This window comes from Eumetopias jubatus, unplaced genomic scaffold, assembly GCF_037043125.1.
Source record: "Eumetopias jubatus isolate StellerSeaLion01/CBP00866 unplaced genomic scaffold, mEumJub1_p1.0 scaffold_6, whole genome shotgun sequence".
Taxonomy (NCBI): domain Eukaryota; kingdom Metazoa; phylum Chordata; class Mammalia; order Carnivora; family Otariidae; genus Eumetopias; species Eumetopias jubatus.
Window position 1 is genome coordinate 108,494,232 of NW_028274812.1, and position 25,461 is coordinate 108,519,692.

At 38.8% G+C, this 25,461-nt stretch overlaps 1 protein-coding gene across 2 annotated transcripts in view; it reads left to right on the top strand.

The window, feature by feature from the left end:
* Positions 1-25,461, top strand: part of USP49 (ubiquitin specific peptidase 49) — an 87,927-nt gene that overhangs the window by 32,312 nt on the left and 30,154 nt on the right. For both annotated transcript variants that reach the window (XM_028097661.2, XM_028097662.2), the window contains one exon: positions 1,951-2,024. The gene's annotated coding sequence lies outside the window, so the exon portion shown is untranslated. The remainder of the gene's footprint in view (positions 1-1,950; positions 2,025-25,461) is intronic.

A 25,461-nucleotide genomic window follows, 5' to 3' on the forward strand; every position in this document is an offset into this window, starting at 1 on the left:
ATGTAGCTTCCTGGCTTATCACACCTGCCTTGTCTGCTCTCAGGGCTGTCTTGAGGCATCTGAGAGGTAGGTGTAGAAGCACTTCAAAAACCACAGAGTGCCATAACAATATGTTACGTGCGTGCATTCATGTGCGAATCTTCTGATTAATTGTATATTTGAGATGTTTTGTCATAAGACATTTTGCTACGTGAGTTTATAGATTGGAATAGGCCAAATATGTGACTGGGTCAAGGAAAACATTTAAATCCAGCAAGGCCTTGCTGGTAGGAAAATTATAGAGTGAATGGGTGGTAGGAAGTAAGGCTAGAGTGTTGGTGCCTTAGAATATGAATAGAAATGACAGATTTGAACATTTTCTTTGTTTTGTATTCAGCCTATTTGTTCTTTCATCAATATTTATTGAGCACCTAGTAAAGACTAGGCATAGTTTTAGAAATCACTGTTGTTCACAATAAGTAAGACAAGGTCCTGTTGTCCTCCAGGAGTTTACTGGGGAAGACAGTTATAGACAAGGTATAACATAGGATAATAAATGTTTGTATTTCACAATGTACCACATAACTGACCTTGCCAAAAAAGGTATGATCTTGGTTAGATTTTTTTCTAATTTAAATATATTAATGTTCTCATGATCAACTTTTTAAACTTTAAAAAATATTATAAAATACTTAAAATATTTTGAGATATATAACACATATACTATATTTTAAATGCATAATTTATAGTTTATATATTGAATCTCAGTTATATTTAATATTCAGTTACATTTATTTATATATGTATGTTTAGATAACCTTAATTATCTAAAATATGAATCTCTTTTACTTGGTGAGCCATCTGAACATTCCGTATCTGACTACATTAATATTAGAGAGCTCTTCAAGGAAGGGCATCACTGCTGTCACTTTGATGTTAGTCCTTGGTGCTAGTATTTCTTCAGAGCAGAAACCTGATTTTGAATCCTAGCTGTGCCATTTAGTAACTGTGGAACTTATTTGTGCCTCAGTTTCAATGTCTGTGAAATGGGAATAAAGATAATGCCTGACTCATCATTGAGAGAAGTGAATGAGTTAATATGTGCAAGAGTGCTTAGATGAGTGTCTGGCACACATTTAAAACCATATCAATGCCATCAGCAGCTATCTTCATCATTGTTATTGTTGTTATTTGACAGAATGAGGTGAGGTAAGGTTAAGAATGGACTTTGTCCTCTCAAGCCGTGAAAATTCCTCAAAACTAAAGGTAGAAAGATAAGAAGAAGGGAAAGAAGGGAGCTAAACCTTTGTTGACCATCAGCTATGTGCCAGGCAGTGACCTAGCATTTACCTACATTCTCATTTAGTCTTTATACCAGTGCCCTGAAGTATATTTGAAAACAGGCTCAGACAAATTAAGAAACTTGCATAAGGTCTTGTAGTGGACACCATGATGATAACTGGTCTTTGCTATTCTGCATCCTGTACTCTTGCCTTGCATGACACCAGAAAACCTGAGAATTCAAGAAGTTTCCCTAGGAGGTAAGCTTGAAATTTGCTTGTTAGGGACTTTATTTTTAATGACAGTTTAAAGGATGTCATCAACATTTTGAGTTTGTTCCTACTGTAGCGATTTGTTTTATATATCTGTAATTCCACCCCTCCCCATTCAAAAGTATATTGCAGTAGTTCAAATGATGTAAGTGGAACCTAGATGGCAAATATTTGGACACACGGAGTCTTAGTAATAAGTTTTCAGAATTAAGCTGAATTATAATTTCCCAATTTTCAAGATCACTATTGTAATTATTTAAGTCATTACTCCTGAAGTTTATAGCTATTTCATAGAGCTTTTAAGCCTAAACTCCATGTAGCTACATATCCTAGGTACTGATCCTTTTTTTGAATTTATAAATAAAATTCATGAAATTGCTTTTCTTTTGCCCAACCTTATGAATTGTTTCCCTCATAGGTAATAGAGAAGAGGAAACCTAATCAATGGCTATGGAATGATATGGAAGAAGATGGAAAAAACTTGTTTAATGGGTAAGAAATAAAACTATAATAAAAAGATTAATGAAAGTTATTCATAATAGTGTTATGTATGGCCAATCTGTAATCCATGGCCAAGATTGATATACCATTAGGCTGAGTGATCAGTCACCATATTTGTCTTATCCGCATTCTGAACTTTCTCCACCTGCTTCCTTACCGTTGTGAATTTCTCAGTAGTATGAGTTAACTTAAGCTAAGAGGGGACACAGCTCTATTTGAAGATAAAAGTAGGATCTGGAGGTCAGCAACCATTCTAAAAAACAAGTTTAGGGTAGGGCTTGAAGTTTATTGGTGGTTGGATTGTCATTTTCGAAATCCTGCCAGTTGCTGTGATGTTAGGCTTACTGTGGCAGTCCTGTTCATTTAAGCAAGTGCAGATCGTGTCAATGGAATGCCACAGAAAGCCGATAAAACTGTGCCTAAAGTAATGAGATAGGAAATCTTTTAATACTACCAGTCCATAGATTTTTTTTTTAAGATTTTATTTATTTATTTGACAGAGAGCGAGCACAAGCAGGGGGAGCAGCAGAGGGAGAGGGAGAAGCAGGCTCCCCGAGGAGCAGGGAGCCAGATGCGGGGCTTGATCCCAGGACCCTGGGATCATGACCTGAGCCGAAGGCAGACGCTTAACCGACTGAGCCACCCAGGCTCCGCAAGTCCATACATTCTTATTGTCAATGGATAACCAAAACCCTCTCCCTAAAATTTAGCCCCCTCCCAGGGTATATAAGTGTATGATATGTATTTGTGCAACCTTCTTCTTTGCCTAATGATTAAAAACTTGGGTTTAGAAGCCAGACTGTTTTTGACTAGGCATCATTAACTTGACATTTGGGCAGCTTAATTTCTTAATGAACTTAATTCCTTGGGTATAAGTGGGGATGGTAAAATTCCTGTCTCATTATGATGTTGAGGATTAATTGGATAATACATCTAAAAAACTTGGAATAATGCCTGAAACATAGTAAGTGTTAAATAAATGTTAGCTATAATTCTCATATGTATTGTAGTTAGCACTTTTATGTGCCAGCCCTCCACAGATGAATCTTTTTCTGATATACTGCAGGAGTTAAGCTATCTTGGATAAGGTTAACCCTGGTGGCAAGGATTTTTTAAATTTTCATGAAAGTTTTCTTTTTGGATTCAAGCTTCGATTCTCTCAGAGTATGCTGCTAGGCTATGTGTGAGAACAGAGTTACACACCTTCAGCTCTTCCTGCATATATAGTGGTGTATATATGATGCTTACAGACATGCGTGAATAAAAACTATCTTCTGAAAAAAAAAAAAAACTATCTTCTGGGGGCGCCTGGGTGACTCAGTCGTTAAGCATCTGCCTTCGGCTCAGGTCATGATCCCAGGGTCCTGGGATCGAGCCCCACATCGGGCTCCCTGCTCCACGGGGAGCCTGCTTCTCCCTCTCCCCCTCCCCCCATTTGTGTTCCTTCTCTCGCTGGGTCTCTTTCTGTCAAATAAATAAATAAAGTATTTAAAAAAAAATAAAAATACAAACTATCTTCTGGCTGTGATAGTTTTATCTTGCCCAATAGAAGTATAGAACAGTGTTAATGCTGGTTGCGTGATTCTCTTGTTTCTAGATAGATATGTCAAATTTCTGTTAAGATTCCTTCAGTCTGTTTTGAAAGACCAGTCTCTCTGAGTTTTTTTCCTGGTTTCACAGAATTGTAATAATTAAGAAAATGTCTTTGATATCTTTTTCATGGCTTGTCAGCACTTTCTTACATAGTGCGGACAATTACCTATTAGGAAGGGAGGCCACTAAGACAGTCACCTCTTCTTAATATTTTCCTCCTTATTGTCCTGGGGCTTTATTAGATTATTAGGGACTATTCTCTCTGCTGTGACTATTTTAGAAGACTAATATATAAAAACAGAAGTTAACATTTACTGAATACTTCTTATGTGTCAGGCACTGTTTTAAGTGCTTTACCCACTTGCTCATTATCTCATTTAATCCCATCATCTACTTGTGAGGCAGATACTGTTATCTTCATTTTAAAAGCTGAGGAAGCTGAGGCACAGATTAACTTGCCCAAAGTCACATTGCAAGTGGCAGCTTTAGGATTCAACCTAGATCCCCTGTTCCAGACCTGTAACTGCTGGCCTAGTTAGTAAACTCGTATAAGGTTTGTTAAGGCGGGTGTAAATTTAAATAAGACGATAAAGCCAAATATTTCCTGAAAAAGTCACCATAACTAATCTGATTTTGCTTGCCTGTGGGAAGGAAAATTGGAAATCATGTATCTTCTTAAGTATGGGAAAAATGATAATGTGAGATGATTTTCCATAAATAATTATTTGTCTTGGATCATCCATAAGTGAATACAGCCGTTTTGCTTCTTTACGAATCATTTGCAGCAGATAGAAAATCACTTGCACCTATCTAAGGACCAATATGTATGTGTTTAAAAGGGACTAGAATGAGTTGATTTGTAGATTGCCATTTAGCTGCTATTTGTAGAAACGGGCTCTCAGAAAGATTGAACTGTGCAGCAGTTCGGAACTGATTAGTGATTGGAAATTGTTATTTTGTCCTCTTAAATAATATTTGAATGACAGCAGAAAGTTATGCAAGGCAAGGAAAGGCAGGAGAAAGGTGACTTATGGGTCTTATAATTAGAATGTCCCTTAGAAGTAATGGTCTAAAAAGTCAATGTACATTAACAATCGACACTTGTCTAGGAACTGGAAGGAGTGATAGTACATGGTTTTTGTTCTGGGCTATGTCTTGTCAGAGAGAAGCATTGGCTTTTTTTCCCTTCACATAGCAATTCATTCCCCATTGAAATATGGTAAAGTACAAAGGGTAAGCAACATTTAAAATAACAACAACACTGATAAAATGTTTTGGCTTTCTTTAAAGTATGGCCACACGTGGTCAGCGATGTTTTCCTCACTCCTCTCCATCTTTTTAAACTCGCATTTCCTGTTTGAGAATCCCTTCTAAGTGTTGATCAAAATTATGGCTTTTAGCATGCATCTCTTTTACAACAGTGTCTTAAAGAGTGGCTCAGGGACCCCTGAGACTCTTTCAGGAGTCACAACTATGTTCATAACAATGCTAAAACATTACTTGCTTCTTATGGGTATGTAGCGGAGTTTTCCAAAAGCTACATGATGTGTAACCAAGTGCATACAGAAACAGGAGAATCTGGCTGTCTTCCTTAATCCAGACATTGAAAAGATTTGCAGAAATGTAAGGCCACTCTTCTCTAGATTTGCTGAGAAGCACTAAGGTTTGTTTCTATGTTAAAATGTAACAGTGACACCAGTCTAGGCCAGAAAGTTATGATGCTCCTGTCTAGTGATTGAGTGGATTGGGAGTGGTCGCAGGCAGTGCCCACGACAAATACCTCCCTGTACATTCTAGGGGCATCCTGAGAGACTGAGGCTATGTCTCCTGATCTAGAGAAGTGAAACTTTTGCTCCTTTTTCATAATTGTGCTAGAGGGTCTATTCCAGATTATAAGGAGCTGTGGAAATCTAGAGAAAGGAGAGCTTGACTTTAAGTAGGAACACCATCCAAGCTTGCCAATGACCCCACTGATATGTGCCATATTTGGAGTGTTCTTTGTATTGGTTGTTCCCAACTTTGGGAGGACCAAAGGGACCTTTCAGGATAGCCTTTTATTTGACTGTATTAACTGAGCATCTACTATGTTCCAGCCATGTTCTAGGAGCTGGAAATAAGTCAGTGAACAAAATAAAAACAAAAATGCCTTTGTCCTCATGGAGTTTCCATTCCAGCTTTGGAGTCCTTTGCTGTAGTCACAGCTCCCTCTCAGGGGGCTCTCAGAGTTGGCGATGGCCTCTGTGGTGCTCAAACCTCTGTGTCTTGAGCACTGACTGGTATTTCCGGTGACTGGCTGCTGAGGATAGAGTGGAAACTGCTTGACAGTTTGTGATTGTTTTTTTTTATTATTATTTAAAAAAAAAAGTAAGTACCAAATGGTTTCGGATTTTTCAAATCGTACATAGAACAATAAAGGTAGCCTATCTAGTCACCCTTATTGTGGCTATTTTAATCTTGTTTTGTTTTCAAGTTAGTGTCACTTTTGTCAAGAAATTTAACTTAAAATAATTACCAACTGATGTTAAATTTATTCTAATTGTTTTTTGTTATTTGAAGAAAAATGTTCATACATGTGTGAGATTTTCCTTGCCTGGTAAGTTGCTCCCAAGACCCTGTAATTTGTTTAATAGACTTTTATACAGAAAGAGATTACTTGGCTCATTAGATTGAGTCACTTAATAATGACTTGAAGGTTAACTAATGCGGCCGTCAGACTCCTGCTCACTGGCTGGACATCTATCATATCACTAACTTCAGTCATTTCCAAATGCCAGATGAGTGGGAATATCATTAGAATATTAATGTAAAGAGAAACGGACATTCAAAATGTGAATGGCTAAAAATTGTCTCTAAAGATAATTTTAATTTTTAAGATACACTTTAATAGAAGCTCTTTTTTTTTTTTTAAATTGGGTGGCATTGTGACCTTCCCTTTATTGAAGGTGTTAAAGGAGCTTTTTAATCAGAGTGCACCAAATGGCTGTTGTCTCTTCAGCATTGCTACCTGCCAGGCGCCCAATTTCCAGCTGTGCCTCGTGTTCCAAAGACCAGAACGTCTAGGGTTCAAATAAAATCCCTCTCCTGCCAGTGGGTAAGACATAGTCTGCTGCTCAGGGCAGAGATGGGGTAAACTGAGGGATCCTTTCAAAGGTGTCCAACCAACCTCTTTTTTTTTTTAATCCCTTAAATCCCACACCTTACCTCTACCTTCAGAGGTATATGGAGCCTCTAATTTCAGGGCCTTTCCAAGTTCTGAAGTTCTAACCAGCTTGATTGCTTATTTCACCCTGGTGTGAGTAACATTTAAATTTTAGCATGCTTTTGTCTGTTACACTTCCCATTCTTCTGTTTGCTTACCAGAGTCCAAAATTTTGATACCTCTCATGTACTACTCTCTCATCTCCCACTCTTTCTGTCCTTATGTATTTATGCTCTTATTACCCTTTGCTGTGATTTTACTGGGATTTTGAGAGGAAAGGAGATAAATGTGTATTCATTCTGCCATGTTTTACTGGAAGCCCAGGGTTTAACATGTATTATCAAGTGCATGCAACATACCAGAAATTGTGTTAGACACTTGTCTTTTCTCTAATTCAAAAATCCCTTCACATTCTATTGAGGGTAGAATATTCATTCACATTAGTGCTACTCTCACCTGTTATTTTTTGAGCACCTTCTATATGCTAGGCACTATCACATAAAGCATTTCATTCAATCATCACATCCACTCTAAGGCATATAGATATCATACCTCATTTTATTTGATTTTATTTATTTATTTATTTATTTATTTATTTATTTATTTAGATTTTATTTATTTATTTGACAGAGAGAGACAAAGCCAGAGAGGGAACACAGCAGAGGAAGTGGGAGAGAGAGAAGCAGGCTTCCCACTGAGCAGGGAGCCCGATGTGGGGCTCAATCCCAGGACCCTGGGATCATGACCTGAGCCACCCAGATGCCCCTCATACCTCATTTTAATGAGTATGGAGACAAATTTAAAGTCACAGGCCCAGTAAAATTAATGTTGGTTTTGAGATAGGCTTTTAAAGTAAATATGCTTTCTGTATATCAACTATCTCTTGGATATTAGATAGATAACCATTGTGGGGTTTTTTGTGTTTTTTGTTTGTTTGTTTTTTTAATGTAAGCTCTGCGCCCTATGTGGGGCCTGAACCCATGATCCTAAGATCAAGAGTCTCATGCTCTATTGACTGAGCCAACCAGGCACCCCAGCCATTGTGGATTTTTAAGCAGGGGAACACAGTATAGGATGAAAATGCTGTTTTTGTTTAATATAGTGATAATATTTAAGATACATAGTTGACCTAAAAAGACAGGAAGCATCAACTAGCACTTAAAGCAGTAATGAATGGCCTGCAGTGTTAAGGGCCTAGATTTGGGGGGAGAGAGCAGTAGGAAGCAGCATGAGGAAGGTAAGTAGGTTTAAGAAGCATGTGTGCATGTGTCTGGGGGGTGCATTTGAATCCATTCTCTTAAATGAGCCACTGTAACAAAGAACCTGAGTCTGGTACTCTCATTTCTGAATACGAATTAGTAGGCTTTGGTAACCAACTTGACTGTGACATGAATAAGGAGTTAAAGGGAATGTCAAGTTTTCAAGTCAGGTGAATAGGAGTGCCATATCTAGGACTGAGGTAAGGTGGGAAGAAGTGCAAGAGGAAATTAGTAAATTTGAACAACATATGTGAATGTCATGGTTTTTCGGAAATATGAACATCTGACATGTCTTCTGTATTTCTTTCTTTGTTTTTTGGCATTTATCTGAATGTCCTGTAATCATATCAGACACTATTACAGAAAGTTGACTTCATTCAGTCACATGATTTCTTGGTCAGTAATAGTATATACCCATATTTTTAAGCTAATCTTTAGTATTTTTAAATCTTAATTTGAGGGCCATTTTTTTTTCCTTTTTGGAAGCAAATACTCTGATTTCATTAGCACACAAAGTGTTTTTACAAGTCAATTCTAAAAGACTAGGAACCCAATGTAAAAGACATGAATGGATAGATCAAATAAAGAGAAAAAAAGATCAATAGTCACCATAATTAAAGGCACACAAACAAAATATTATTTTTTAATATTTTATTTAAATAAAAATTATTTAGGGCGCCTGGGTGGCTCAGTTAGTTAAGCGACTGCCTTCAGCTCAGGTCATGATCCTGGAGTCCCGGGATCGAGTCCCGCATCGGGCTCCCTGCTCAGCGAGGAGCCTGCTTCTCCCTCTGACCCTCTTCCCTCTCGTGCTCTCTATCTCTCATTCTCTCTCTCTCTCAGATGAATAAATAAAATCTTTAAAGAAAAAAAAATTAAAAAAAAAAATAAAAATTATTTAAAAATGTGTCAAGCCGTGGTACAAACACCCATTCTCAAATACTATTGATGGGAGGTGAGGGAGAGAGTATAAATCAGTGCAACCTTCTTGGAGGGCAGCTTGGTGATACCTATCCAAAATTTAAATGCATATATCCCTTGACACGGCAATTCATCTTCTACGAATTATCTCATAGACACACTTGCATAAGTGTGTCATGATATATGCCAAAGAATACCCATGGTGCATTGTTTAAAGTAGCATTAATTCTTCACTCATAGAGGAGTTAAATGGATAATGTAGTCCATATCATAGAATATGGTATATTCTTTAAAGAGAGTGAGATAAAGCCAGATGTATGGGAAAATGTCCAAAGTATGTTAAATTAAAAAAAAAGTTGTAGAATAATGTGTATGTTAAAGTTTGATTTATGTTAAAAATTATGTTTCTAAATGCATAAAATATTTCTGGAAATGTGCTCCAGAAGGATGCTCAGTTAACAGTAGTTACCTCTCAAGAGGCAACCAGGAATAGAAAGCAGAGGGAGAGCTTTACTCTTGTAGTTTTATATTGTACACTATTAGTTTTATTTTTTAAGCATATAAAATTAATATGAAAAAACAGGACTCCGGTTGTCCTTTGCTAAACTTTTTTTTTTAAGTAAACTACCCCCAACGTGGGGCTCAAACTCACCACCCCAAGATCAAGAGTCACATGCTCTACTGACTGAGCCAGTCTTCTTTGCTAAACTTATAATGAACCCTGGGGTGCCTGGGTGGCTCAGTCGGTTGGGTGTCCGACTCTTGATCTCAGCTTAGGTCTTGATCTTAGGATCGTGTGTTGGGCTCTGTGCTGGGCATAGAGCCTACTTAAAAACAAACAAACAACAACAAAACTCATAATGAACCTTGCTTTCCATAATTTAAAAAAAATTATTATAGAAAATTTCAAACTTTATCTATACCCCTTCCCTCCTCTTTGCCCTACTCCTGGATTCTTTTGAAACAAATCCTAGACATTATATTATCTCATCTATAAATAGTTTATTATGTGCCTCTAAAAGATAAGAATTATTTTTTATAAACATAACTACAATAATTATCACTCATGTAAATATTGACAGTAATTCCTTAATATCACCAAATATGTTAGTCAATGTGCAAATCTCCCCAATTATTTCATTTTTTTAAAATATTTGAATTTTTGAATCAGGATCCAAATAAAGTTCAAACATTGTAACTAGCTGATGGTATCTCTCTCTTTTGCCTCCCTCCACTCTTTTTCTTTGAAACCTCTTTGTCCTATTTGAATCATTTGTCCTGTAGAATTTCCTTCAGCCTGAATATTGGTGACTGTATCCCCGTGTCAGTTACCCATTATTAGATTACTATATTGTCTGTAAATTAGTAGTAAAATCCAGAGACAAGTTAGATTCGGGTTCTCTTTCTGAGGACAAAATTCTTAGTGAGTGTTGGTGTATATTTCCATTGTGAGATACAAAATGTCTGGTTATCTTTTTATTTTTTTTTTAAGATTCATTTATTTGAGAGAGAAAGAGAGTGCGAGCTGAGAGGGGGTAGATGGCGAGGGAGAGAATCTCAAGCAGACTCTCCACTGAGTGTGGAGCTCAGTACAGGGGCTCAATATCATGACCCTGAGATCATGACCTGAGCTGAAACCAAGAGACGGATGCTCAACTGACTGAGCCTCCCAGGCACCCATGTCTGGTTATCTTTTGTGTGTGTGATGTCAGTAGCCACTGATGATCATTGCCTAGGCCCACTAATTCATAAGAGTCTTCCATAAATGGAACTATTAGCTAGTGCCTTTAGCCAATATATTAAGTATTCTAGGGTATAGAACATTTGGATACAGATTATTTTAAATATTTCTAACTTTTTATATTGTCTGCAGTTATTTCCATTGATCTGCTAGTTTATCTTTGAACTCTTTGATCATGGTAAAGTCTTCTATTTGATCAGATGTTTTTCAAACTCCAATTAGAAAGTTACTTTTGGGGTGCCTGGGTGGCTCAGTTGGTTGAGTGTCTGCCTTCGGCTCAGGTCATGATCCAGGGTCCTGGGATTGAGTCCCTGCTCAGCACAGAGTCTACTTCACCCTCTCCCTCTGACCCTCCCCACTGCTTATGCTCTCATTTGCTCTCTCTCTCAAATGAATAAATAAAAAAATCTTTTTTAAAAAGTTACTTTTAATTTTTCAGTTTTCTTCTGGATATTTTTATCCCTTCTGAGTGTATGTAAAAGGAATCAAAGACCTGACTACTAATAATTTGCCAAAGAGAACACTAGATTAGAAAGTTGTTTGTTCACTTACTCAGTTTTTCATTCAACAAAGTTTATTAAGTACCTGCTATGTTCATGGCACCATGTCCACCTCATGTTGATTATAGTTGTGATACAGTCCATCAAACAGGCAGTTGTGGTGCAACATGGTAGATGCTGAGTAAGGGAAGGCACATGTGTGTTCTCTGAAGCATGCAGAAGTTTCCCCCTATGTCAGTCTTGAAGAGTAGTGGAAGGTTTCCTGGAGGGAAGGATAAGAAAGAGCCAGACCAAGGAAGGGGTAAGTAGCCAGGAGAATGATGAAAACATTCTATGGGAGGGAGCAGCTTGTGGAAAGGCCTAGAAATGAGAGTAAGCTGTTCCATGGGGGCACTAAAAATAATTTAGAATAATGGGAGCATAGTTGTGGTGTGAGGAAAGTGGGATGGGCTAGAGAGGTGCAGGACCAGATCATGAGAGACTTGATGAGCCTTAGTGAGTTTGGGCTTTATCCCCAAGGCAGCAAGGATGACATATGTGGGTTTCAGGCTGAAGGCAGGAAGCCCTATTAAAAAAGCAGTGACAGTACTGTGGACTAGAACCGACAGTCGTTTGAATTAGGTTAGAGGCACTGGAGATGGAAGTAGTCTTGTTTGTTCTTTCAGAAAATACTGAGCACCTCTTTCTTGGTAGGTGCTTTTCCAGGCGGTTGGGAGTCAGCAGTGACCAAAATAGACAGAACTCCCTGCCCTCATGGAGCTTACACTCCAGTGGGGAGAAAGACAATAAATAAATATATACTGTGCTTACCTAGTTGTAATTGCCTGGGAGAAGGATAAACCAGGAAGAGGGATGAGGGTAAGGGAGTGTTGTGTGGGGAACGATTTTTTGTGTAGAGTGATCAGTGATGGCTTCACCGAGAAGGTAACATGTGAGCACATATCTGAATGAAGTGAGGAAGCAAGCCATGCAGATATCTGAGAGAAGAGCATTTGAAGCAGCAGAAACAGAATTGCAAGGGTCTTGGGATCAGAGGTTACCTGTTGTTCAGAGGAGCAGTGAGGAGTCCGGTGGCTGAAGAGGAATACGTTAGTGGGAGAATAAAGGGAGCTGGGCCAGAGAGATAGCTTTATTGGCCGTTGTGAAATTGTGATGGACAGAAATAGAGTCAAGATTCAAATGGAAGAATCAGTAAGATTTGGGGATCAACTGGATATGGGTGGTGGAAAGGAGGAAGGAGATAGGGAACACAGTGATCTCGTAACATGAATATTCTGACTTCATTTAAGAGAATAAAGCACCTGGAGCAGATAAGCTTAGATACCTATTATCATGCAAATCTCTTTTTTTTATTACAACATTGGGGAAGAGGTAATCTTGATTACATCCATTATGAAGGGAAAAAGTCTCTCACCATAGAATGGATTTTCCTTTGGTTTTGGTAGTTCTCCAATTAGGGACAGGACTTGACTGCTCAGCAGCCAGGAGAATGCCTGAGTAATGGGGCAGCAGGGCTAGCTAGGCCAGCTATGGATGGAGCCCTTAGGATACTGCAGACTGCCCCCAACACATTACCACATCCTATATACACAGACACATGCATATCCCATTTGCATTTTGTTCTTCTTTGCAGCCTTTAAGATCTCTGCTAAATTCCTAGTTGACATTAACCCAGTTCAGTAGTATTGCAGCTGCTTCTACTGAGACAGAAGTCATTATGATTTTGTGTCTGTACTAAGCATGGTTTTAGGAGATGCATCCATCCTTAAATCCTCATTTACTAATGACCTGCATAAGTCTCCATGCGATGCCTGGATGACAAAGAGGACAATGACATGGTCATTGTGCCGGGTCTCAAGGACTTGAAAATCTAATAAGGTGGGCAAAGGAAATCAGGGATCACAGTTACGCATGCCATAATATTGAGTGTGAAGAAGGTATGGGGAGTCCAGAGAAGGGTTCCTTAAGCTTTAGGCTAAGTGAAGCAAATTTCTAAAAGAGGCTAACTTCTGAATCCATGAAATTTTCATGTGCTGCCTAATCTGTGGAACACTCCCATCTACATCTGTCCTTCTTTCCTAGTCCTTCAGACCTGTCTTCCTGAGGAAGGCTGTGTTTATAGGTCCCTGTATGACCTTCCTTGTTCTTTCCCAATATTCTGTAGACTGTAATAGCTGGAAGGAAACAACTATAGGGTCAGTTAACAGAAAGCAAATAGTATAAGCAGATTCATGTGTAGTTTATTTCATATTAATTCATAATTAAAATTAGTAATACTGTTATACAAATAGAACTATATAGAGGTAGCTTTAAAAATACAGTGGCTTCTGGGGTGCCTGGGTGGCTCAACTGGTGAAGTGTCTGCCTTCAGCTCGGGTCATGATCCCAGGGTCCTGGCACGGGACCCCTTGTCTGGCTCCCCGCTCAGCGGGGAGTATGCTTCTCCCTCTCCCTCTGCCCCTCCCCCCCACTCGTGCTCACTGTCTCTCAAATAAATAAAATCCTTTAAAAAAAAATACAGGGTTTCTATAGAACAGCATTTCTCAAACTTATGATGTTTATATACCACTGTCATGATTTTTGTCACACATGGGTAGAATTTGTAGAGTTACTTAATATTTTTCTGTAAGCCAAATTACTTTTTTTTTCTAACTTAAAAGCCTACTTGAACCTCATCTTAAAAAATATTCGTGGAGTTATGGATTTTCTGTTATTTTATAAGAATATGTGACTGCTATATTAAAAAATATTTGCCCCTGGGGAGTTCCATTTCTGGATGAGACAGGGTAAGCACATGCCACCTAGTCTCTCCCACCAAATGCAGCTAAAAACCTGGGTAGAACACATGGAATAGCAATTTGAGGACTCTGAGAAGTTAGCAGTAGCAGGTAGATTAGAGAAGAGCAGGATCTGAAGTAGCACCATCCAGCTGGGAGTTTCCTTTTTTATTTCTAGTGTCACCTGCTGGGACTTCGTGCAGCCCAAACCTGGAAGTGGGTACCAGGCAAGGACAGAGAGAGCTCTAGGATAAACCCTCTAGTGCTGACTCAAGTGGAAAAGGAGACTCCCAGCACTCAGAGAGAGTGGTAGAAACTACCCCCTTTAAAACATTTTTCATCATTCTGTAGTGCCCCAACGCCCAGGAAATCTTGTGTTCAGGTGCTGGCAGTGTCAGTAGCGGGGGCTTACAGATGCCTGAAGCTGTAAGGGAGGGGAACCTTTCTCTCAGTTGGAGAAGCTGTCGTCCTAAAAAGGTGGGAGTCAGCTCCCATTACTTTTTTCCTTTCTCTGTCTTCCTGCTGTCTAGCTCCCAGATTATGTGGTAGAATGAGATAAGAAAAGCCCCAGGTTTCTGGCTGAAAGACAGGAAGGGGGAGCTCCAAAGAACTGAAAAGTACCTAGGAGACAGTGGAGAGGGAGGAGCTTAGGAAAGTAACCCCATAAGGTTGTGATCTCCTGGGCTCACCCCCCAATTGTCACATGCATGGATCTGTTCCCAAACAGCATACCAAAAACTTTTGAGTATTGAGCTATGAGATGAATCACTGTCCAGGTCCTAGACTGGCCACTGGGTTGCGCTCCTGCCAGACATATCGGAATAACTTTGCAAAGACTTTGAATGTAGAAATGACATTTAAATCATACCCCACAGAAGGTTGATTGGAACTTGGGACCGGAATCCAACCAGGTCGATTGCCTACTAAAGTAAAACTATCAACATTTCCCATGGGATTTAAGCAAGATGCAGAGTCTCATTATATTGAAAATGTCCAGGGCAGAATATAAAATTATTTAGCCTACAGAAAAATGGGAAACTCTCAACCAACGTGAAAGAGACAACCAGTAGATGCCTACACTGAGAAAATACCTCTTCTCTACATGTGGATTATGCCCTTCCATTCAATTTGATTGGCAAGCCTTGGCCACATGCCCACTGCCGGCCTAGTGACCATTGCCAGGGAGTATCACGCACAAATGGGCTGACACTTCTCAGGGCCCACCTCTGGAGCTAGTGCTGAGGTCATCTCCTTCGGAAGCACATGGCCCTATGGAGGAAGAGTGGCTACTCAGAGTAAAAAAACAGAAGTTCTCACTTCCAAACTTCATAAAAACTTAACTAAGTTGGGTTCTCAGATTTTAAGGGACTTCTCTATAGTAAGGTACAAAGAGGATTGAAAAGAGAAAACCTGTCAGATGGCTCAATACAAATTTCATTAAGCCCTTTGTGTGTTTTCCCTTTGTGTATGATTCTATTTTTATTTTTTAGGCAGATGGGTAAATATGCTTCAAAGCCAACTGTTATTTTAGCACTGAAATAAATAACTAGTTGAAGAATGCAGGTGTAGGGAGCCACACTTTAGCCTTTGTAGCTGAAGATGACAGCCACTGACCAGTAATTGCTGTCTCCCTAGCGGGTCCACACCAGCTGCCCATACTGGTCCAGGATTTGTAGCTGCAGACTCCATGTACCGGGCTTGGCACAGTTTGCACCTGCTCTCCTCTCTTCAGAAAGAAATATTCCAGGTGCTCATCCATGCTCCCTCGGTTTATCTGTCACTGTGATTTCTCTGAGTTCCCAATGGTGCTGTATCATTTGAAGTTTTGCTTTAGTGTGTCTTCACAGTGTTTCTTTTTCCTATTCTGTTTGAATTATCTCTGTTCAGCTCATCACACACCAGCAACTTAGGAATGAAAAGCAGAGAATTTTAGAAAGCATGCTTGAGAGAGAGGCTACCGAAAATGGTGGCAGAGCTTATTAATATTACAAGTTCTTAAAGCCTTAAATGTGTCAAGCTTCAATTTGTGCAGACAAAAAGGGGTCAGAATGAAGATAGCTTTAAATTGTAAACAAAGTTATAGCCATAAAATGGCAGGATCAGATTTTGAGGGACTAAGTTGAAGAGGTGACTAAGCCCGGAGTAATAATTTGCCCCAAGGTACCTCTACATTACCTTTGTAATATTTGACTGACGGGAAAGGGGACTTTGTGGGAATCAGGTGGAAAGATCTTAGCAGAGAGCAAGCTAGTCTTAGTCCACTTTGTTGGCGGTGTCAGCTTGTGATCTGGAGCAAGTCACAGGATTAATCTAAATGTTTACACTCATTTCTAGAGCTCTAACTCTGTGCCAGGCATTGCTCTAAGCATTTTACATATTAACTCATTTAATCCTTACAACAACCCTATGAAGTAGAAACTATTATTGCTCTCATATTATGGATAAGGAAATTGAGGCCCAAAGAGATGATTTGCCCAAGGCCGTATACAACTAATAAGCTCAGAGCTAGAATTCCAACCCAGGCAGCTTGGCTTGACCTTTTAACCACTCTGCTATATTGCCTCTCCGTTTGTTTATACGTGTTGCATTAAAAATACCTACCATAACTGGGGTGCCTGGGTGGCTCGGTCGTTGGGTGTCTGCCTTCTGCTCAGGTCATGGTGACAGGGTTCCTGGGATCGAGCCCTCCATCGGGCTCCCTGCTCAGCGGGAAGCCTACTTCTCCCTCTTCCACTCCCCCTGCTTATATGTTCCTTCTCTCGGTGTGTCTCTCTCTGTCAAATATATAAATAAAATCTTTAAAAAAAATACCTACCATAACTATTTTTCAGAGTTGTGGGAAGCAGAAAATGAAATAATAAAAGTTCTTTTAATAAAAAATAATAATACTTTCCAAAAGAAAACTATAGTATAAGAACCCAACACCAATGCTGGCAATTACTATGAGAAGCCCATTTCTATAGAAATGTGACATTTAGAATCAGAATCTTAAGTTAGGTTAAAAAGGCCCTCCAAGGCTTCATTCTAAGAGGACTTTAAAACAGTGGTTCTCAGATTTTAAAAATTTCACAGATCTGTCAAATAACACACTTGTGCGCACACACACAGACACACACCCCAACCCAAACTACCTTCTGCTCTCATTACCATTACAGAAAGGGCATTTAACACCAAGAATGTTGGTGAGATATAATCTAATAAAGAACAGTTTCACAAGAACAAAACAGTTAGCAATTTTACCCTGGCCAGTGAGATTATTGGTCTGAAGATTAGTGGTTGGGGAATTCATTCATCTGAACTGGTGGGTGTAGATCCTCTTGGTTTAGAAGAAAAATTACTTTGGGGTAGAGTGATGTCCCAAATGACGTTATCAGTTGTACCAATTGGAAGCAGGTAAATATTAGTTGAACTGTAGTATATCCTGCTTCTTAGTAAAGATTTTGGTGTTTGCCTTGGCAACCTGAGGGCCCTTTACCTATCTAGGGTTCTATGTGTTTATTTTTTATCTTCCATATGAGATTGTAAACTCTGAAGTCATGAGTCTTGTTTGTGTTGAACAAATGTTTTAATGCTTTCTCTTCTTTTTTTGATGAGGTTAAAAATATATGAAATTTACCATCTTAGCCATTTTTAAGTGTACAGTTCGTTATTGTGAAGTATATTTGCGTTGTTGTGAAACAGATCTCTAGAATTTTTCATCTTGCAGATCTAAAACTCTGTACACATTAAACAACAACTCCCCTCCCCCTCCCCAGCCCCTGGTAATCACCACGGAGCTTTCTGTTTCTATGACTTTGCTTTAGATACATCGTATAAATGGAATCATACAGTATTTTTCTTTTTTGTGACTGGCTTATCTCACTTAGCCTTAGTCTTCAAGGTTCATCCATATTGTAGCATGTGTTAGGATACCTTCCTTTTTAAGGCTAATATTCCATTGTATGTATATACCATAGTTTACCTATTCATCCGTCAGTGGACATTTCCTCTGATTAGTGATGTCGAGCATCTTTTCAGATACTTGTTGGCCATTTATTTGTAAATATCATCTTTGGGGAAATGTCTATCGAAGTACTTTGCCCATTTTTTAGTTGGGTTATTTGATTTTTTTTGTTGTTGAGTTGTAGGAGTTCTTTATATATCCTTATATAACCCCTTATCGGATATATGATTTGCAAGTATTTTTTCTCATTCTATAGGTTACTTTTTCACTCTGTTGATTGTGTTCTTTGATGCATAAAAGTTTTTAAGTTTGATGTAATGTCCTATTCGTCAATTTTTGCTTTTGTTGCCTGTGCTTTGGGTATCATATCTGAGAAATCCGTGCCAAGTCCGATGCCATGAAACTTTTCCCCTGTATTCTAGAAGTTGTGTAGTTTTAGGTCTTACATTGAGGTCTTTAGGCCATTTTGAGTTAATTTTTGTCTGCGGTGTAAGATAAGGGTCCAATTTCATTCCTTTGCATATGGATATCCCGTTTTCCCAACATCATTTGTTGAAGAGACTGTCCTTTCCTTATAGAGTAGTCTTGGCACCCTTGTCAGAGATCATTTCACCATAAAAACAGGGTTTATTTCTGGGCTCTCTGTCCTATTCTGTTGGTCTGTTTGTCTTTATGACAGTACCACACTGTTTGATTACTGCAGCTTTGTGACAGTTTGAAATCAGAAAGTATATATCCTCCAACCTTGTTCTTTTTGAAAATTGTTTTGGCTTTTTGGAGTCCCTTGAGATTCCATATGAATTTTGGGATAATATTTCTATTGAAAATACCATTGGGATATTGATAAGGATTTTATTGAATCTCTAGATCACTTTGGGTAGTGTGGACATCTTAACAATATTATTTTCTAATGAACATGAGATGTCTTTTCATGTATTTGTGTCTAGTCCAGTGAAGTGATTTGGTCCTGGGCTTTTCGTTTTGGGGAGGTTGTTTGTTTTTATTGAAGTGTAGTTGGCATACACAATGTTACATTAGTTTCAGTTGTACAACACAATGATTCAACAAGTCTGTACATTATGCTAATCCCATCACAAGAGTAGCTACCACCTGTCACCATACAATGCTATTACGATACCATCGACTATATTCCATTGGGAGGTTTTTGATTTCAGATTCAATTTCCTCACTGACTGTTGGTCTTTTCAGATTTTCTATTTCTTGATTCAGTCTTATGTAGATTTTGTGTTTTTAAGACTACATAGTCTTTATGTAGATTCAGTCTTATGTAGATTGTGTGTTCTTAAGAATGTATCCATTTCTTCAAAGTTATCCAATTTGTTGGTGTGCAGTCATTCATAGTATCCTGTTACAATCCTTCTTATTTCTGTGGAATTGGTTGTAATTTTCCGTTTCATTTCTGATTTTAATTATCCAAGTCTTCTCTTTTTGTCCTAATTAATTTATGTAAGGCTTTGTCAGTTTTGTTGATCTTTTCAAAAAACCTACTCTTAGTTTCATTGACTTTTTTCCCCCCTATTCTGTTTTGTTTTTTTTTTTACCTAATCTTCATTATTTCCTTCCTTCTGCTAGCTTTGGGCTTAGTTCTTCTTTTTCTAGTTTCTTGAGGTGTAAAGTTAGGTTATTGATTTGAGGTATTGTTGTTTTTTTAATGTACACATTTACAGCTATAAACTTCCCTCTTAAAAGCACTGTTTTCACCAGATCCCATAGTTGTGGTATGTTGTTTTTTCACTTTCAAGGTATTTTCTGAGTTCCCTTGTGACTTCTTTGACCTCTTGGTTATTTATGAGTGTGCTGTTTAATCTCCCCATATTTGAAGATTTTCCAGTTTCCCTTGTGCTATTGATTTCTAGTTTTATTTCATTGTGTTAGAAAGGATACTTTGCATAATTCCAGTCTTCTTGAGTTTGTAAAGACTTGTTTTGTGGCCTGACATGTTTTATCCTTGGAGAATGTTCCAGGTGCACTTGAGAAGAATGTATATTCTGTTGTTGGGTGGAACGTTCTGTATATGTCCGTTAGGTCCATTTGGTTTAATAATGTTCAGGTTCTCTATTTCCCTACTGACTTTCTGTTTGGTTATTCCATGCATTATTGAAAGTGGAGTGTTGAAGCATCTTACTCTGTTGCTGTCTATATTACATTCATATCTGCCAAAATCTGCTTCATGTATTTAGGTTTGGTACAAAAATGTTTATAATTGTTATATCTTCTAGGTGAATTGACCTTTTTGTCATTAATGTCCTTCATTGTCTCTTCTAACAGTTTTTTTAAAGTTTTATTTATTTAAGTAATCTCTGCACCCCACATGGGTCTTGAACTCACAACCTTGAGATCAAAAGTCACATGCTCTTCCAACTGAGCCAGCCAGGCACCTCTCCTGTAACAGTTTTTGATTTAAAGTTTATTCTATCTGATAGTGGTATAGCAACTCCTGCTCTCTTTTGGTTATCATTTGCATGGAATTTTTTTTCCTTCCTTTTTACTTTCAGATCTAAAGTGATCTAAAGTGAATCTTAGATCTAAAGTGAATCTCTTGTAGACAGCATATAGTTGGATCTTGATTTTTTTTTTTTAAAGATTTTATTTATTTTTGAGGGGGAGAGAGAGATCACAAGTAGGCAGAGTGGCAGGCAGAGGGAGAGAGAGAAGCAGACACCCTGCTCAGCGGGACTCGATCCCAAGACCCTGGGAGTCAAAGGGAGATGCTTAACCAACTGAGCCATCCAGGCACCTCTGGGTGCCTGAACTCACAACCCCCAAGATCAAGACCTGAGCTGAGATCAAGAGTCAGACACTTACAACCTAGCCACCCAGGCGCCTCCACGCTTTATGTTATTGATGTTAGAAATTACATCTTTATATATTGGATACCTATTAACATAGATTTATAGAGTTTTTAAATGTTTTTATCATTTAAATTTTATATACCAAAAATTACTGTAATACAGGTTATTATATTTGTCTGTGTATTTGCTTGTACTGGAGAACCTTATATTTTTATGTTTTTGTATTGCTGTTTATTGTCTTTTTCTTTCTAAGGATTCCATTTAGCATTTCTTGTAGAGCAGGACTGGTAGTAATGAACTCTCTCAGCTTTTCTTATCTGAGAAAGTCTTAATTTCACCTTCATTTTTGAAGGATAATTTTGTTGGATACAGTATTCTTGGTTGACGGGTTTTCTTTCTTTCAACACTTTGAATATAGCATCTCACTCCATTCTAGCCTACAAAGTTTCTGCGGAGAAATCACTGATAATCATATGGAAGCACACTTGTATGTGACAAATAGCTTTTCTCTTGTTGCTTTGAACAATGTGATGTGTCTTGCTGTGGTTCTTCTTGGGTTTATCTTAGTTGGAGTCTTTTGAGCTTTTTGAATATGTATGTCCATTTCTTTCCTCAGATTTGGGATGTTTTCAGCCATTATTTCTTCAGATATGTTCTCTACCCCTTTCTCTTTATCTTCTTTTTCTGGGACTCCCATAGTGTGTACATTGGTCCTCTTAATAGTGTCCTATAAGTCCCTAAGGCTCTCTTCACTTTTCTTCATTCTTTTTTCTTTTTTGTTCTTCTGATTTATTTCAAATGGCCTGTGCAAGTTTGCTGCTTTTTTCTTCTGCTTTATCATATTTGCTGTTACACCCCTCTAATGATTTTTTCACTTCAGTTATTTTTCATCTCTAGAACCTTTTTTTTTTAAGATTTTATTTATTTATTTGAGAGAGAGACAGAGCAGACTAATGTGGGGCTCAATCCCAGGACCCTGAGATCATGACCTGAGCCGAAGTTAGTCACTTAACTGACTGGGCCACCCAGGCACCCCTCAGCTCCAGAATTTGTTTCTTTTTTTTTTTTTTTTAAGATTTTATTTATTTATTTGAGAGAGAAAGAGAGCACAAGCAGGGTGAGCGGCAGGCAGAGGGAGAGGGAGAAGCAGGCTCCCCTCTAAGCAGGGAACCCAATGTGGAGCTTGATCTCAGGACCCTGGGATCTTGACCTAAACTGAAGGCAGAATCTTTTCCAACTAAGCCACCCAGGCACCCCAGAATTTCTGTTTCGTTTTTATAGTTTCCATCTCTTTGATATCTCATTTTTTTCATGTATTATTTTCCTGAGTTCATTTAGTTGTCTGTGTTCTCTTTTAGCTCATTGAACATTTTTTTTTTTTTTTTGGTGAGAGAGAGAGAGAAAGAGAGCGTAGAGGTGAAGGGCAGAGGGAGGGGGAGAGAGAGAATCTTAAGCAGGCTCCACACCCAGCGTGAGGCCTGACATGGGGCTCAGTCTCACAACCCTGAAATCGTGACCTGAGCCAAAATCAAGAGTTGGATGCTTAACCAACTGAGCCACCTAGGCGTCCCCTCATTGAACATCTTTTATAACAGTTATAAATTTTTCATCAGGTGGTTCATAGATATGTATCTCTTTAGAGTCTGTTTCAGCAGTTTTGTTTAATGGCCTTTTGTTGGGCCATGTTTTCCTTTTTCTTTGTCTGCCTTGTAATTTTTCACTGGGATTTTAGCATTTGATAAAACAACCACCTATGCCAGTCTTTGTGTACTAGATTTGTGTAGGGAAAGACCTTCACCAATTAGCCCAGCTGGAGGTTCTAAGATCCCTCAGACCTCTTCTGATTTCTTGCTCCCCCTGATGTCTGCCTATAGGACTGAACCTCAAACATACCATTTACCTCTATTTTTTAGTGGCTTTCAAACCCTGACTCCAGGCTGGTCAGTGCTGAGTCTGGTGAGACAGAAATCTGTCCTTCAGAGAACCCTCAGACAAGCCAGAATGTTGGGTGCTTTGTCCACCCTTGTTTCTGTCCAGAGAAAGGAGTCCTGGTTGAGGGGTTTTCCTCCTAGTTGGTCCATGCTCTGCTGTGTAGGGAGAGGGTATCAATGGGCACATGAATACAACAAATTTCCCTTTCCCTTTTGCTGAAATCGCCTGGTTTTACAATGACTTAGGTGCTGTAGCTTCTCAGTTGGTCTCTGGAGTTCTCACAGAGGTGTGCTAATCTGTATGTTATGAACTCACTTTCTCTGTTGAGGAATGAGGGCCTGTAACTTCATAGTCTGCTATCTTGCTGATACCATTCCCTCTAATGCTTTTTATTTTTTTTAAAGATTTTATTTATTTATTTGAGAGAGAGAGAAAGCACATGAGGGGGGGAGGGTCAGAGGGAGAAGTGGGACTTGATCCAGGGACTCCAGGATCATGACCTGAGCCGAAGGCAGTCGCTTAACCAACTGAGCCACCCAGGCGCCCAAATGCTTTTTATTTTTAAAGCATTTTGCTTTGCAGTGGCGATAGGAAGAAATGGAAGCTGCCTTGAAGTAATCGATAGATATTCTGACCAAGAATACAAGATTTATAAATTAAAAGTACCAGTATTTTATAGACGTAATAAATGTTCAGCCTATAAATGCAATAGGAGCTTAGAGTAGAACTTCATAGATCTTAAACCTAGAATTGGATAAATAATAAGCTTCTGTAGATGGTGAGCTCCCTGAAGGCAAGGACTGTGCCTTTTTTTTTTTTTAATATTTATTTGAGACAGAAAGAGCACAAGCAGGGGGAGTGGCAGGCAGAGGAAGAAGGAGAAGCAGGCTCCCTGCCAAGCAAGGAGCCCAATGTGGGACTTGATCCCAGGACCCTGGGATCATGACCTGAGCCAAAGGCAGACGCTTAAATGACTGAGCCACCCAGGTGTCCCAAGGATTGTGCCTTTTTACTATAATATTTCCAGGGCCAACAGAATACCTAATAGATATTCAAATTATTTACTTAACAAATAAATGAGCAGAAAGGAGTATAGGCCCTTCCTAGAGGGGGGCAGTATAAGCAAAGGTGAGAAGGCAAGGGCATGTGTAGTGTGTTTGCAAGGCAATGGATAGTTTACTTTGTCTACATTGGAGGAAGCCTATAGAGATACTCAGAAATAGAGGGGTCAGGTGGTAAAGTCTTAAATGTTAAGCAGAAAATAGTAAGGTGCTGTGGACATTTTTGGAGCACTTACTTTTGGAAAAGGCTTTGGGTAGATTGGGTAGAAATTATTTTCCATCATGAAGGGAGAATTTTTGAGTTATGGATGTTTGGCTTGATGTGAGTACATAGAAGGTAAAGAGAAAGGAAGGAATCCTTGATGAGACAGAATTTTTCATTCTTGGATAAATGGGAAAGTGATGGTACTACTCATGGAAATGGGGAGATCAGAGAATGGAAGTGGTTTTGTTTGTTGTTTACAGGAAAAACTTCATACTTGCTGGTCAGTGTGTCTTATTTCAGGTCTTTTGGGTACTGGTTTGTGAAGAAAGACTTAGTGTTCTCTGTGAGCCAGAAGACCTCCTTTCTCAGCTGCCTGCCACTTCCTGTGTCTGCTTTTGTTAACTTCCTTCCTACCTCTTCAATTTATATCATTTCATAAACTTTTCCTATCTTTTGTTAACTTGCATTCTCTGGTTCTTAAAACAATAGTTGTGTGTACATCCTAATGCCTTCCATTTTCCACACATGAGTAGCCTAGCAAAACGAAATTACTTTCGTGACTGCATTTCAAAATTTTGTAATGGACTTTTAATGGCACAGGCATTTCTCTACGCTGGCTAAAACCTCCCCTGCATGCTAAATGTGTATTTGTCTCCTTCCATCTATTCATCAAGCCATCCATAAAGTATTGTTAAGCCTTTGCCACTCTGGGAGATACCAAATAAGTGTAAGACATAGTAACCCTGTAGTTAGTTGTGTTCTCCAACCTGAGGATTGCACCCTTAGTGGTGAGTAAAGACTCAGATCGAAGACTTTAGTGGTGGTTTGATCTCAGGATGGTGCATCTCCCCAAGAATCACCACCACTTCTTTCCCTTGCCACCCTCTCCCCATTATTACTGTTGTATTACTTTTTTTTCCCTTCCTTTATCTTGGATACAGTTAAGTGTGACAACAAACAGGGCTTTAAAGTCAAATGCTGGGTGCCTGGGTGGCTCAGTTGGTTAAGCATCTGCCTTCAGCTCAGGTTATGATCCCAGGGTCCTGGGATGGAGCCCCCCATATCAGGCTAGTTTTACTCATGTTAGATGCCGGTCTTTTTAATCCTAGGTAGAGCTCCATCACTCTGAGAGATAAGTTGAACTGTTCTGTGTTACACAAATGAGACAACTAGTTTCCCTTGAACCCATACTTTGATAATCTTGTCCACATCTGCCTTATTTGAGCCTGGATTCTCACCTACGATGTATGGCAGGTGTAAGGGAATTCTCAACCATGCCAATGAGAACTAGTGAGAGAGAAGCCTTGCTATGTTTTTCATGTGGAATTTTTTGTACTCTTTTTCACATTTCAAACTGGAGTCACTTTCCAAAACCTTAAATTGTGAGAGTATGGAAGAACCTTTCGAGCAATGTTGCATGTTGGTGCTTAAACATTTTACCACCTATTATAACTCGTAAGTTATTAATCATTTATTTCAACTAT